Genomic DNA, 16667 nt, shown 5'->3' with positions numbered 1-16667 from the left:
TAAATTTACCAAAACAGGCAATAGTCTAGTAATGAAATTCAATACTACAGAGTCTCCACTCAACTCCACTCCACGTGTTAGTAGACATGTTGCCCCTAAACGTTATCCTCTGGCTATTTGTATCTTTAAGACTGGTGAAGATCCTATATCACTCTGCCCAAATGTGACAATTAAAGATGGAAGTAAACAATTTAGGAACCATACCAGGAAAACACACACAGGTCTAACAATAGGACCCCTGACCAAAAGCACTCTCAAGGTCCACATTGTCAATGGACCTTAACAAAGGATGAATGGTTTACTATTACCACAGGAGTATCGGGGCAAAACAATAATTGGTTGCTCATGGCGGAGCAAGCGGGAAAGGCTGCTAAAATTGATTGTGTGGTATGCATGAGCCCCAGGCCATTACTCAAGATCATCCCGTCACCTATGAGTCAAAATTGTTTATTTGAAATAATGAGCAAAACAACTCCTGAAGGGAATTGCATTACATGGGACAAAATTTACCCTGTAACTAAAGAGACAAAGCAGAAACCAATATTTGATAAACATGTGACAAAAGCTAACTATACCTGCATTACATGCTAGGCTCTGGACAACAGTTAGGAAATTTATCGTTAGATAACTGCTTCCACATAGTAAATGTATCAATATTTGTACCAGTATCATGAGGTGATGTGTGGTGGTGGTGTGGTGAGGAAAGAATCTGTGACCGATTACCGAAAAATGTAACAGGACTTTGTGCTCTGATCACATTGCTCCTGCCCACCTCCATATACCCCACAACAGCACGATAATTGTTAACACGTCTGAACAGTTTGACACCTGAATATTGGAATATAACTAAACGTGATGTAACCTGGCAAAGTGTTGGAGATCCAACTTATATCGGTGCAATAGGTGTCCCTAGAGGTGTACCTGACGACTATAAATTGGTAAATCAAGTTGCAGTTGGGTTTGAATCATCCATCTAATGGTTAACAAGAATGTTGACAAAATAAACTACTTCCACTAAAACGTACAGAGATTAGAAAATTACACAAGCCAGACTTGAAGCCATCACTGATCAACTCGCCACCACCTCCCTTAAGGTTTTTCAAAATTGTATGACGCTAGACATGTTGTTAGCGGAAAAAAGGGGCGTGTGCGCAATATTTGGTGAACAGTGTTGCATGTTCATACCAAACTACACTGATGCAGAAAGTAGCCTGACCAAAGCACTGGAAGGCCTGCACACCCTTAACGGTAAAAAAATAAAAGAGCACTCTGGCATAGATACATCTATGTGGGAGGGGTGGTTGGACGTGTTTGGCAAATACAAGTCTTTGGTATCTAGTGACTGACATTGTGTGGATGTTGTTGTATTCCCGGTCTATGTTCTTTGCTTAACTGTCTGATTACCACAGTGATTAGCCCAGCAGATAATAAAACTGTTCAGATGCACTTCCTGGTGGACGACAAGGAAGATGAATCTGATGACGAGGGTACCTACCGGGATGCTGTTCCTGATTTGTTTCCAGAAATGTCGGAATGATGAGGGAAAAATTGATGTTGGATTCTGAGTGTAAACATAAATTGGTCCTATGGAAATGAACCATTAACTAAAAATCGCAAGAAGAAGTTTTTGAGGATGAGAAGAATCTGGGGAAGTTATTTGATAAACAGGACGGAAATGTTAGTAAAATTGTGTGTAAATTATAAAAAAACTTTCCGCTTTCTGAGTTTCCATTGAACAGATGAGAGCTGTCCTTGTTCAACCAAGCACATCTTGGAAGATTCCGCTGTGTACGTTGGAATGACACGGGAGGGGTTATCTATTGTCCTCAAACACCTGTCGAAGCTGAATCCAGGACAAGCCCAAGCCTGAAGCTTCTGGAGCCTATCTCAGCTGCATTCAAGCGGAAGGCGGAGTACTCCCTGGACAAGTCGCCACCTCATCGCAGGAACAACACAGATAGACAGACAACATTCACACTCACATTCACACACTAGGGCCTATTTAGTGTTGCCAATCAACCTATTCCCAGGTGCATTTTTTTGGAGGTGGGAGAAAGCCGAAGTACCCGGAGGGAACCCACGCAGTCAAGGGGAGAACATGCAAACTCCACACGGAAAGATCCCGAGCCTGGGATTGAACTAAGGACTACTCAGGACCTTTGTATTGTGAGGCAAATGCACTAACCCCTGTTCCACCGTGCATGTTTTATTTTACTATATTGTGCCTTTTAACATGTGTTAGCAAAGTGGCTAATTGTCCTTACTGTACTTTGTCAGTTCTACGTTGTGTAGAACTGACAAAAATAACTTGTTGTGGCGTGTGACTGAGGCTGGTATAATACATTATGTAGCTCAAGGGTCTCAAACTAAATTTACCTGCGGACCACGGGAGGCAGAATCTGGGTGAGACTTGACCGCATCTGGTATTCCACAAGAAAAGCTTTGTTAAAGAAAGTCTCAAATGCCTTAATTTTTTTAAACACAAAATAAGATGAACATATAAATAGAAAAATTAAGAATAATAAGAAAATAAGTAAATACATGTTTGAGGATTTGGAATATATGTTAATTCCACTCGGTGCGACTGGCGTATTGCGCGTAGGACGTCATTTACGCATTTTGCGTCATTTCAGTATTTTCCTTCATAGTAACATGAAGGTCGACAAATAACTTTATCCTCACAAGGGTTAGTGAATATACATCTTATAAGTAGACGCAGCATTGACTGCACCTACCTACTGGCGCTGACGAGACGTGGGGCCGCCATCTTGGATGAACTGTCAGGCATACAACTGATTTTCACACGTTTTTTTTGTCCTACATGTAGCTATGATAAAGGACACATATTTTAGGGTGTTTTTATTATTCATAATTTGTTTAACAGTACTAGAATATTCTCATATCTGTCACACCTATGGATCATGTTTTGTTTTGTCATGTTATTTTTTTGATTTTGGACAATCAGTCACGTTTTGCACTTCCTGGTTTTGTTTGTTTCCATGCCAACCTCATTAGTTTTCACCTGTCACGTCCCTGTTCTCAGCCTCACCGGTTTTCACTAATCATCACAGCTATTTAAGTCACTCTTTTTCTTGTCTTCGTCCTGGGATCTTCACACCAACTTTAATTGTTATCTATGACCTTTCTGCTCATTCTCCATGCCCACGATCACCTGCCACGCACCTTGCTATTCTTGCCTCCTGTTTTTGTTGTCACAGTAAGTGTTTTGTTTTAGTTGTTTATAGTCATGCCATCGTGCTGTTTCTGTTCTTAGTTCATTCATGCCAATCGAGCAAGTGTTTTTGTTTCCTGTTTATATTTTGTAGCCAAGTTTTATACCTCCTTGTGAGCGCCTTTAGTTTGTTTATTTTTGTATTTAGAATTCCTAATAAAACATCATGTACCTTAATTCACGCCTGGCTCGTCCTGTAATCCCTCTGCGTCGAAGGAGCACACACAATCCAAGTCCAAGCCTGACAATATGCTATAAATTACCTGACATCCAAGATCAAAACTGGAAATATAATCCCAGAGAAGGGAGGAAAAAACGGTCAGCTATTTTTAAGTTGAAGAAAAAATATGATTAGGTTATATATACATGTGTACATCATACATAAACAATGTTTGAATACATTAGTTATCTACATATCTTAGGGAGCTATAGACTGTATCTCTGTTGCTGAAGCAGCAGAGAGTTTATTCTGTCTTGACACTATGTACTGATATTTTCTATTACATTCTTCCCTTAAATGATCATGTTTACAGTGATTGTTTTGTATGTATTTTTTATGTATTTGTATGTACCCTAAGCCCCCTACACAATCTGGACTGTGGTCCTAACTTTTACCCCTGTTGGCTTTTACAATCTTTATCTTCATCATTTATTTCAACTTTATGACGTTTTTTTTATTTAATTAATTTAATTGACAAGCAATTCTATTATGGTCATACTCTTGTCTGCTAGCGGCTACAATGTCAGTACTATTGAAGATCTTTGCTCCTTCTCAACTCTGTGGTAATATTTTTTTCACAAAATACAACAAATAGTACGTTAATGTTAAATCTTACTTGTGAAAAGTAATCCCCTGATTCCTATTTTCAACAGTCCACTCATTTGAGCAGGAAAATCGCTGAACACCAGCCCGGCATTTTTGTTTTCTACCTGTCAACTGTCAGTTTAGGCTGCTCGCCGGCTCCTCATCACCACTTCAAGATGGTGGCCGAAATTCTTGTGTGCCAATGCTGCGTCTACTTATAAGATGTCTGTGGGTTAGTGCGTCTGCCTCACAATAAGAAGGTCCTCGGTTCGATCCTGCACCCGGGATCTTTCTGTCTGGAGTTCGCATGTTCTCCCCGTGACTGCGTGGGTTCCCTCCGGGTACTCCGCCTTCCTCCAACCTCCAAAGACATGCACCTGGGGATAGGTTAATTGGCAACACTAAATTGGCCCTAGTGTGTGAATGTGAGCGTGAATGTTGTCTGTCTATCTGTGTTGGCCCTGTGATGGGGTGGTGACTTGTCATGGGTGTACCCCGCTTTCCGCCCAAATGAAGCTGAGATAGGCTCCAGCACCCCCCCGCGACCCTGAACGGGACAAGCGGTAGAAAATGGATGGATGGCAGTATCGCTCGATGTTTATGTCCACATAAACACCATGGCATTTATAGGTGGTTCAAAGTACCGGGATAGCGAGTGCAAAAAGGCGACTGCTCCAGAGTGTTATCCACCGTGCTGTTACTGGAAAAAGAAGTGCAAATGAGACTGTTGTTGTTGTTGTAAACGTAGTCATGGCAACAAAAAAACTATGTAAATCAAATAGAAATATATGTCTTGTTTATTGTGCAAATAGAGTCCAAAAAGCGCGATGCAAATACAAAATATAAATGATTCATAAATGACGGTGTGACACTATAATTGGTCTGTGTTATTGGGGACTGTTTTTGCGGACGGACTTAATGCGACTGCAGCCTACATTAGTTTAAATTGGGTTCCTTACTTTTCTTTTATCCCGCTGCGTATGCATAACTTTGATTTATTTTTGTCAGAGAAAGACATATTGTATATACGCGTCACACACACTGTGACAGGTTGGTGTCAGTTTCATTGTTTTGAGTTTTTTCCTGTTGTCCCTAATGTAGTAACCACTTATGTTGTACATTTTGTAAAACAGTTGGTCAGGTTTTTCTGTGAAAAGTGCTGTATGAATAAATGTTTTTTATGGTATTTAATTAAAAAGTACCAATTTTATTTCACGAATAACTCAGGTGAATGGAAAAAATCATGACGAAACAAAGTGGGGCAGTTTAATACTTCTTGAATTTGGATTTAATCTAAATTTAAATTTGGATTACAGTTTAAATACTGCCACCGTTCTGAGCATTTTATATATATATATATATATATATATATATATATATATATATATATATATATATATATATATATATGCACACTATATTGCCAACAGTATTTGGCCACCCATCCAAATGATCAGAATCAGGTGTCCTAATCACTTGGCCCGGCCGCAGGTGTATAAAATCACGCACTTAGGCATGGAGACTGTTTCCACAAACATTTGTGAAAGAATGGGCCTCTCTCAGGAGCTCAGTGATTTCCAGCGTGGAACTTTAATAGGATGCCACCTGTGCAGCAAATCCAGTCGGAAATGTCCTCGCTCCTAAATATTCCAAAGTCAACTGTCGGCTTTTTTTTATAAGAAATTGGAAAAGTGTGGGAACAACAGCAACTCAGCCATGAAGTGGTGGGCCACGTAAACTGACAGAGAGTGGTCAGCGGATGCTGAAGCGCATAGTGCAAAGCTGTTGCTGACTTTCTTCAGTTGCGACAGAGCTCCAAACTTCATGTGACCTTCCAATTAGCCCACGAACAGTACGCAGAGAGCTTAATGGAATGGGTTTCCATGGTGGATCAACTGCATCTAAATCATTCACCACCAAGTCCAATGCAAAGCGTTGGGTGTAGTGGTGTAAAGCACGTCGCCACTGTACTATAAGGCAGTGGAGACATGTTCTCTGGAGTGATGAGTTACACTTTTCCATGTGGTAATCTGATGGACGAGTCTGGGTTTGGAGGTTGCGAGTTGAACGGTACATTTTGGACAGCATTTTGCCGACTGAAATTTGGTGGTGGAAGAATTAGGTCCAATGAAAGGACATCTGAATGCTCCAGCATTCCAAAAAATTTATGACAATTCCATGCTCCCAACCTTGTGGGAACAGTTCGGAGCGGGTCCCTTCTTATTCCAAAATGACTGTCCACCAGTGCACAAAGCAAGGTCCATAAAGACATGGATGGCAGAGTCTGGTATGGATGAACTTGACTGGCCTGCACAGAGTCCTGAAATGGACCCAATAAAACACATTTGGGAATAATTATAACGGAGACTGAGAGCCAGACCTTCTCAACCAGCATCAGTGTGTGACCTCACCAATGCACTTTTGGGAGAATGGTCAAAAAATCCTATAAACACATATTGAACCCTATGCAGGCCGACTTTAAAAGCGCTATCCATGCATTACTGTAACACTTCGTGTGAACGGTGGCGAGACACAGCTTTCATCTTATCCACTTGTCTTTGTTCACATATTTCAACAGGAAGGCCATGTGTTCAAAAAACATGAGTCTTTAACCACAGGAAAAGGGTTTTAAATTCTGGGTTTTCCTATTTGGCATTATTGCCTACCATGACTGTCGCTAGCACATACTTACCAACACTCCCAAATTTTCCGAGGGACTCCTGTACTTCATTGCCTCTCGCGAAAATCTCCCGGGACAACCATTCTCCCAAATTTCTCCCGATTTCCAGCCGGACCTGAGGGAAGACAGTCTGTCGTCACGTCCACTTTTCCTCCAGATAAACATTGTGCCGGCCCAGTCACGTTATAACATCTCCGGCTTTTGGAGCTCAGTGCACACGCAAGAAGAGACTTTTAGATATGTCTCCCTTTTAGATATGTCTCCCTTTTAGATATGTCTCCCTTACCATCCATCCCTTACCCATAAAGTAGGCAGGCACAGAGACATTTCTCAGCGTGTGTTTATTCCAGCCGGCAAGTTAATACACTGACACACAACATCCGGAATCCCATCATGCATTGCTTCAAAACTACAGCAAGTAGTAATGTCCAAAAAAAGATACTGACATAGAATAGAACGAGGATGGACGATTCAACCCTAAACTCACTTATTTCCTGCAAATTAAATGTCACAGATGCTGCACATACCTATGCTCCTTCAAAGGCTGTGCTACAGGCTGCAATACATTGCACTTTCAAATACAACAATGAGTAGAGGAGTGTCCTGTGTGTGTATATGTGTAAATAAATGAACACTGAAATTCAAGTATTTCACCCCCCGCTCCCCATCTCCCGAATTTGGATTCTCAACGTTGGCAAGTATGCGCTAGCCAAAGAGTGTAATGCATGTGTGCTTAGATCTCCACTTCTGTGACCAATGTCTTGACTTTTTTGTCTGCTTTTAGGCACACTAGGTTTGTCGCGATGTATATAACACCAAATGTACACTTCTGGGCCCTTGTTTAAAATGTGTACTGTGTGTGGGAAATCCGTACTGTATCTGAAAGCAGCGTACCCCAAAAAGTTAGAGTCAAATTCATGTACCATCACATAGGATCATGTACGATTATTAGTAGACTTTACAACGGGTAACACGTACCATTGTGAAATGCTAAACACGAAGCAGCCAAAAAAAGATGTCGCACTCCGAACCTGCGTGACGTTGGAGTCTTGTCAGATACGCCAGGAAGTTATGTAACCCTTGCCGTCTATTAGTTGTGGTTCGGATTTTTCTGGTTTCAGACATGTTTGAGCAAGCAAAATTGTTTAAAAAGTTATTGCCCTATTTTCATGGAACTGTCAGGACATGTCGAAAATAGGAAACGGAACAATTGATTAGATTTCGGTGTTGATTCGGGTAATTTCAACTACGTTACCTTACGTTTGCGTTACAAGGCTGAAAATCAATGTGTGTGTGTGTGTGTTCACATTTGCGTGTGTGTCTGCGTGTGTATAAAACCTGCCTTGGTTCAATCTGTTAAGGATTCTTCCTTCTGTGTCATGTGTGACAGGTGACACCACACTGTCATCCTGCCACTGTTTGTATTCTATAATTATATTTAAATAGATAGAACTCATATGCAGCGCAGTGAACATCCTTTATCATCAACATTTGCAAACCTAATAAATGTTTGTTTGATTGAATGAGTTGGTGACTGATCATTTTGATCATCTATAAACTAGATAAAGTAGAGAAAACCGTAAATAAATTGCACAGTTTTACAAAAATCACTGAAGATTTTAATTGTATTATCATTACTTGTAAATGGTTCAAATACATCACTAAATAAATACACATCTATTCTATTGTATTTTGTTGTCAGATGAAATAACTGTAATGGATAGATTTTAAAGATATGTGCTTTTTGTAACATTTGTTCACATTATGTCTTTACATTTCTTCTTCCTCAAGTCATATGTTCTATTATTTTGTCAGACTGGATTATTGTTCTTTCACCACAAAGTACAATTGAAACTTATTGATCGACTGAAGTGATGCCAAATGTGATTATACCACAATTTATGTGTGTGCTTTAGGTCTAATGATCAATATGTCGCTGCTGTTCCATTTTGGAATTGTGGTGTGATGTAAAAGCCTCAAACAAGCCCATCAATCAATACTTGTTTTCTCCACCTAAATGTCTTTCTAACTTGGTTAACCTGCCATTTGTCAGTTGACTTTTTACTGGAACAATAATACAAAAACATAAAAGTTTACTTCAAGTCATGTTCTTGATGTGAACTGAAGAGACTCAAACTTTACAAAGTGAAACCCATCATCTACATGCTACATTTAAACCATCGTGGGTGGCACTGGGAGCAGGTGGGTGAAGTGTCTTGCCCAAGGACACAATGGCAGAAGCGGGAAACGGACCACCAACCCTCAAGGTGCAAGCACGGCCACTGAAGCAACCAAGCTATGTCATCCAGATGTTTTCATGAAACACTTTACAACATATCTGGAAGGTATGAATTTGCATTGTCCTTTATGAAAAATTCCAAAATGTAATCCAGCCTAATCTACTCTCACAATGGCTGTCATTGACACATCACAAAAGGACTCCCACATCTTTCGTAGTTCCACAAATGAATGAGCACTTTTTACAAGGTCTTCATTTGTCAACTGATGTGAACTGATCAACTGATCATTCAACTCATTCAAAACTTCCAGGTTGTCAGATCGTGGATAATTTTGCAGTTTACTGCGAGGATTGTTTTCCTGGGATGCAAGCGGACCGGACAAGGCTTGCAGGTAAATACATGATTTAATATCTACTTAAAAAAAGGGTCCAAACAAAAATCGCTCAACGCGGAGGCACAAACTTAGCGTAGGAAAAAAAAACTATCACTTAGAGTAAACTATGGACATGGAACAAAAGTCACTAACTGTGGCATTAATAAACAAAAACTTACTTGGCAGAGCAGGAATCTATGGCATGAAACGAGCATGAACAGAGTAGATACAGAGAATGAAATGAGCAATGTCGCCAGCCAGACTTACTGAAAATGACAGGCTTAAGTAATAGTCTCTGATTAGCAACAGGTGCGTGAGTCCAATCAAATGAGGCAGGTGAAACTAATGGGTCGCCATGGTGACAGTACAAACCAGGAAGCGCAAACAAGAACTAAAAGAGTCCAAAAACCAATAGAACATAACCAAACAAAAAAAAGACCACAGGTGATCAATTTGATACATTTCAACAATTCCTCACATCAATGTTTCCCATCCATCCATCCATTTTCTACCGCTTATTCCCTTTTTTGGGGGGTCGCGGAGGGCGCTGGCGCCTATCTCATACATTAATGTATTTTTTGTGACCAACTGCAAACAATTTGGACTGCTACAAATATAGAGGTAAGCGGCAGTAAACATCATGACTATGCTTTTTAACACAGTTCATTAGATTTGTGGGCTTCACGGTGGGAGAGGGGTTAGTGCGTCTGCCTCACAATACGAAGGTGCTGCAGTCCTGGGTTCAATCCCAGGCTCGGGATCTTTCTGTGTGGAGTTTGCATGTTCTCCCCGTGAATGCGTGGGTTCCCCGGGTAGTCCGGCTTCCTTCCACCTCCAAAGACATGCACCTGGGGATAGGTTGATTGGCAACACTAAGTTGGCCCTAGTGTGTGAATGTTGTCTGTCTATCTGTGTTGGCCCTGCGATAAGGTGGCTGCTTGTCCAGGGTGTACCCCGCATTCCGCCCGATTTTAGCTGAGAAAGGCGCCAGCGCCCCCTGCGACCCCAAAAGAGAATAAGGTGTAGAAAATGGATGGATGGCATTAGGTTCGCAATAAAGGCGAATGCCTGCAAAAATGAAAAGTGAAAGACGGGAAGTGTTTCTACCGTCATGCAATTATGATAGCCGTGTATGAATTTGGCATCCACATCCTTCACAGTGTGCATTTGCGCTGGCATCATTTTGATGCGTGAAGACTGTTCCAATTTGAAAACATTCCAATGGTCCTTGGAACAAATGTGTCTAACTCTCCCATTAGTTTAAAATAAGCATCAGGACTAACCTTTGCATCCTTCCATATTGAATATAATACAACGTTATTGTCATTGCACTTAAAAAGTATGGGGTGCCAAATGTAAAAGTTCAGTCACATTTAACTCACTTTTCTCACATCAGAATCAGAATCAGGTTTATTTGGCCAAGTATACTTGCATATACAAGGAATTTGTCTTCAGCAGTAGTTGGCTCTCCAAACATACAACACATAGACAAGTACACATTGGCTGAGCAAGCAGTATACTTTACAGCAAGACATATACTAGTCAACTATCAACATTATATAAAAGTAAAACTATACAATATTTTGTGCAAAGTACAAATATGTGCATAAGAGAGATGGATATATATTGACAAAAGAAATGTAGAGAAAGAGTAGCGCAAAAAAAAAAAAAAAAAGCCAGGTGCGTGGCCTGTAATGTGCAATAAGCTTGTGATGTGCAAAAGTCTGCAATGTGCAGGATGCATGAGTGATAAAGTCAGTAGTGCCAGTAAAGTCAGGCTGTGCTTGGGAACAGATCAGATCATCTTATCTACTGTTCAGGAGAGTGATGGCATTTCGAAAGAAGCTGTTTTTGTGTCTGGTAGCTTTTTTGTGCAGGGATCTATGTCGTCTGCCAGAGGGGAGTAGGTTGAAGACAGTGTATTGTGTGTGTGTGTGCGTGTGTGTGTGTGTGTTTGTACCAGTGACGTGCAGTCAGGGGAGGCAGGTGAGGCAGTGCCTCACGTGCCATCATGGAAAGAAAAAAATGTGAAAAGAAAACATTTATTTTAAATTGTTATAGGTATCCAGTGATTATACTATAAAGTTATTTTCCATTCAACTTCACCAGTTTTTAATTATTTTTATACAAAATCGCTGAATTTTCCCATTTGCCGTTCAAATACTGAGAAGAGACTTGCGGTGAGTCAGCAGCCAGTTGAGCCTCAACATGGATTGCGCAATGACTCGGATAACTGCTGGCCTGCTGTGCAGTGAGACCGTATTGCTGTATGAATTATATTATACATTTCCATAGTTTAGTTAGCTGAGGTGTATAATGTACAGTGTATTTAGTCAACAACTGTATGTGTGTAACATATTTCTTGTGCTGAGCAATCATAAAACGGCTGCGAAGGCGCACTGGGTGAGGCACGCAGTTCTCCCGCCTCATGGTGGTAGAGGGCCCTTGTGATCTCAGTGATCATTCTTGTGACTACTTGACTGCAGAATAAGTGACAACAATCTACAGTTAGCAAGTACAGCGGCAGCGATCGTTTATTTTTTCCTCTCCCCTGGACTTTTAAAATGGAGGATTACATATCTAAAATAAAACAGTTTTGTAAACTGGACTTTCCAATCGAAGCCGGAGATAATAATTAAAGGAAGACCAACGCCGGAGCTAAAAGGTTTGCTACAGACTTTGGGACAGAAGACCTGTACTTTTCAAACGGTGTGGTGCACACGAAAAGGCTGGCTGTGTGGATGTCCAGTAAGAAACCGCCTTTTCTGCTTTTCCTGTCTTCTTTTCTCATCTTGTGACAATCTCAGATGGTATATTGTGATCTGCAGAATTTGCAGAGAACCCTCATCAAACATGAGCGGTCGACCACTCACATTCAAAGCCAGATTGCGCTCAAAACGTAAGGGATATCCAGGATAGACTTGGCTTTGGATGAACAGCGAAGACTCAACATAAGCACCCACAATGCTAAGGTAAGGTAAAACCGAGAGATTTTAAAATACCTCATCAATGTCACCTGCTTCCTCGCCAAACAGCAACTGGCTTGCCGTGGAAATGATGAAAGGACAAGCTCTACCAATCGTGGCAACTATGTTGAACTATTGCATGCTGAGAATGATCATGATGACAGGCTAGCTAGACATTTGTAGACATGCACTGTATTTTCTGGTTTGTCAAATAGAATACAGAATGATTTAATCGAAGCAGTTGGAAATGTCATTAGAAATGACATTAAAAAGGAGATCAGTACAGCCCCATTTGTTGCTGTAGAAGTGGACGAGACCACAGATGTCACAAACCAAGCTCAGATGTCTGTCATATTATGGTATGTGGCTAAAAGTGAAGCAGGCTGTGCGGTGAGGGAGGCGTTTTTGGGATTTGATGACGTCAGTAATGACAGGCGCGGTCCTGCCATTGCTGAGTATGTCCTGGGAGTGTTGGAGAAGTACGACTGTGTTGAAAAGATTGTAGCTCAGACCTATGATGGGGCCGCTGTAATGGCCTCAGAGCTTAATGGCGTGCAAGCTAAAAGTAAAGAAAGAGTGCCCGAAGCCATGTTCACCCACTGTTACGCACACAAGCTGAACTTATTGTTATTGCATTCAGCAAAGTGCATGCCCGAGTGTCGCACATTTTTTAAAACAGCTGAGGGACTAGTCTCATTTTTCAGCAAGTCCACAAAGCGCACTCAGTTGCTGGATGATGTTGTCAAGCGCGGTTTACCCAGGGCAGCGCCCACAAGATGGAGCTCTAACTCTATGCTGCTGCAGACAATAAGCATGCACTACGATGATCTGCGCTCGTTATTTCACATCATCATTGAAAATCCTGACAGCTGGGATAATGACACGCTAATGATGGCAGCAGGATACGTTCTGTGGCTGTCAAAAGCATTTACGTGCTTTCTCCTTATGGCATATGAGGACATTTTCATTGAGACTAATGCACTTGTTGGAGTGCTGCAAAACAAAGTGATGGACATTGAATATTGTCTTGCACGCATCCGCGACACCATTGCAACTCTCGAGCGCATGAGACCGGAGTTCAAAAGTTTCTGTGACCGATTTGAGAAGAAATGCAGCGCACTTGGCCTGGCAGAGAGTGGAGGCAGACAGTCAATTAGATTTGAACGAAAATGAGTGTTCTGTAACATTCTGGATGACATACGCTATCAAATGAAGGCTAGGTTTGATCATTTTGGTGAGCTGGCTTTCCTTGGTTTGGTTGATTGTTCAAAATTCAGTGAAATGTCAAAACATTTTGATGACACAAAACTGCAGAGCCTGACAAAATATGCCAAATTCTTTGACTTTGTGCAACTAATGGCAGATCTTGTTGGACTGTATAGTTCACAAACGGTGAGGGATGAATGTAAATCTCCTGGACAGCTTCTCAGCTTTTTGGCCCAGAAGGACCTCATCCAAACTGTTCCTGAGGCGACAAAATTATTCCTGCTAGTGCTCACCGTTCCAGCTACTATAGCATCGGTGGAGCGGTCATTCTCAAAACTGAAAAGAATCAAAACATACAGTCGGAACAGGACCGATCAAGGACGACTTGCTTCCCTAGCAGTGATCTCCATCAAGACAGAGAGAATTTTAAAACTGAAGAAATATAAGGAAGACTTCTATGAACAAGTTATCGGTGCTTTTGTTCAGAAGGAGCGGCGCATGGACTTCATTTATAAGTAAAGGTAAGACCACAATAAAGTTTTTTTTTTAATTAAATGTACTTTTTTGTGTGGTACAGTTTGTATGTGTGAAGAATGCTGGTATGAGCTTTTAAAAATAACCCGTTAACTGCTGCCAATCAAATGGTGAAAAAGATACTCTTTAAGGTTCATATGTTTGTAAATCTGACTGTGAGGAAGTCAGTGCCTCACCAGCCATGAAACTCACCGCACATCACTGGTGTATACTCTTTCACATCACATGTATTGGGTCTTTGTTGATGTTTTCTGCCCTCTTCCTGGTGCTGCTGGAGTACAAGTCCTGCAGTGGTGTCAGGGGTCACCAATTATCTTTTCCTTTTCCTCCGATCTGATTGTGCGCTGTAGTCTGCATCTCTCCTTTGTTGTGGTTGCACTGAACCAGACATTAATGGATGAGCAGAGTATGGATTCAACTGTAGCAGTGTAGAATATGACAGCTCTTGTTGTAGGCCATATTTTCTAAGTTGCCATAAAAAATTATATCCTCTGCTGAGTCTTTTTGAGGATGGTGCTGGTGTTTGTTTACCACTTCAAATCCTGGGAGATGATGGTTCCCAAGAACTTGAAATAGTTCACCATTGACACTGGGCAACAGCCTAGTGACAATGGATATTGTGAGGGGTGGATACACTGAAGGGTGTTTCCTGAAGTACACAGTCTTTAGAGTATTCATTTCTGTTGACTGCACCAAAGCACCAGCCTCTCAACTTCCTGCCGATATGCAGACTCGTCACCATCCTGAATGAGCCCAATGACAGTGGTGTCATCTGCAAATTTCAAGAGTTTGACAGCTGGATCATTGGAGGTGCAGTTGTGTATAGGGAGAAGAGCAAGGAGAAAGGACACACCCTTCTGGCGCTCCAGTGTTGATCGACCTTTGTTCCACATGTGATGCCTTTTCATTTAGCTAATTTTCATCACAATAAAGTTTAAATTTGAGCTACATCTAAATCTTAAGTCTAAATCCTAAATCTAATTTTAAATCTTAAAACTAAATCAAAATGTTACATTTCAACCTAAATCTTAAATCTAAATATTAAATCTAAGCCTACATGTTAATTATAAATATAATTATTACATCTAAAATCTTAATGTGTGAAATGTTACATCGCAACATAAATGTGGATATGAATCAAAGTCGTCTTCCCTTTGTCCTTCAGAGATGCGCCTATCAATCAGATGGTGGTGCTGTGTCATTCCTCCTATCCAGGAGATCGCTCAAAGCTGCTGCCTGACTACGGCGCAGAAAATTTGCATAGACTCCTCCCACACCCACCAGGGACTGTTTTCACTGCTGGACTCTAGAAAGAGGTTCCGCAGCCTCCGAAGCAGAACCTCCAGGTTCTGTAACAGCTTCTTCCCTCAGGCCATAAGACTCTTCAACGCACCATAGTAATCCCCTCAATTCCTCCCAAAAATGGATTAGCTCGCTGGAATATAAAGACAATACAATATACATCCATAAACGTGTTTACATATGCAAAATTACAATATATTTATCTGTAATCTATTTATTTATATCTGCACCTTATTGATTTTTTATCCTGCACTACCATGAGCCAATGCAACAACATTTCGTTCTTATCTGTGTCAGGCTTGCCACTGACAGTTTGTTTGTGTTTTAGTTTTTCCTCTGTGTGTTTAGTATTTCCTGTCCTTAGTTCCTGTCAGCACTCTTATTTTGGTTCAGCTTCCTGTTTGTCTCCCTGAGTGCTTTGTTTCCCCTCAGCTGCGGCTGATTGGCACCTGGCCACACCTGGTATCAATCAGCCCGCTCCTATTTGTACCTACTTTGTCTTGTAGTCAGTGCTGGATTATTTATTTGTATTGTATTGTTGCCCCTGTTGTGTCGTGTCGTGTCGGGTCATTGCAGCATAGTGGTAAGCTATGTATGGTAGCTGTTTATAGCTTACTGTCTTTTGTTCCCTGCTTCCAGTTTTGTTTGTTCATAGCCTATTTTGTTATCTTCTAGCTCCCATACTAGCTCTTTCAGTTTGTTATCCGCCTTGTGCGTGCTTTTTGTTGTACCCCTTTTGTTTGTTTTTGTCTTAGTGTTTTATTAAACCATGTTTCCTTATTCAATGCCTGTGTTACGGTTCAGACTCCTGCCAGCGCCGCTCATCCATCTGTGCGCACCTCTGGACACGCCCACGGGCGCACACATCCAGGAACGAGCCGCACGCGTCCCCGCCCTGCAGCAGCAGCAGCAGCAGCAGCAGCAGCAGCCGCCAGCTCCAATCAATCACCGGCAATCATCACACCTGACAGTTATGACGGAACTGCCTTAATAAGCTCGGACAACCTGCCATCGCGCACCGGATTATGGCGTTCTGTACCTGACACTCCCCGTGTCTCCTTTGATCCCCTGTGGTTCCCCTTGCCTTCCGGACTGACCTTTTGGATTCTCGACCTCCCGCTTGGACACGTTCCTCTCGACGCCTCTCGTATGCCCCGGACCTTCTGCCTGACCCATGGACTTTCGCGTTCTCTCTTCACAACTTTTTGGTAACACACACCTCAGTTAAATTCTACACATAGTCCGTCACCCATTCCCTTTTGAATCTAGTTCACACTCTATTTCGTTAGTATGTTTTCTATTGTTTGATTATTATATATATATATATAT

At 41.4% G+C, this 16667-nt stretch overlaps 2 long non-coding RNA genes across 2 annotated transcripts; one reads left to right on the top strand and one right to left on the bottom strand.

Annotated features, from left to right (window-relative positions):
* Window positions 1-6729: 6729 nt before the first annotated feature.
* LOC133534941 (uncharacterized) lies at window positions 6730-9576 on the bottom strand. Its single transcript, XR_009802103.1, has 2 exons — window positions 9510-9576; window positions 6730-6832 (listed from the first exon to the last, which is right to left on the bottom strand). It is a non-coding gene; the product is annotated as an uncharacterized LOC133534941 (long non-coding RNA).
* A 2333-nt stretch (window positions 9577-11909) lies between these two features.
* Window positions 11910-16667, top strand: LOC133534935 (uncharacterized). Its single transcript, XR_009802102.1, has 3 exons — window positions 11910-12078; window positions 12159-12302; window positions 16143-16667. It is a non-coding gene; the product is annotated as an uncharacterized LOC133534935 (long non-coding RNA).

This window comes from Nerophis ophidion, linkage group LG02 (assembly GCF_033978795.1).
Source record: "Nerophis ophidion isolate RoL-2023_Sa linkage group LG02, RoL_Noph_v1.0, whole genome shotgun sequence".
Taxonomy (NCBI): Eukaryota; Metazoa; Chordata; class Actinopteri; order Syngnathiformes; family Syngnathidae; genus Nerophis; species Nerophis ophidion.
This window is presented reverse-complemented; position numbering and strand designations above follow the sequence as displayed.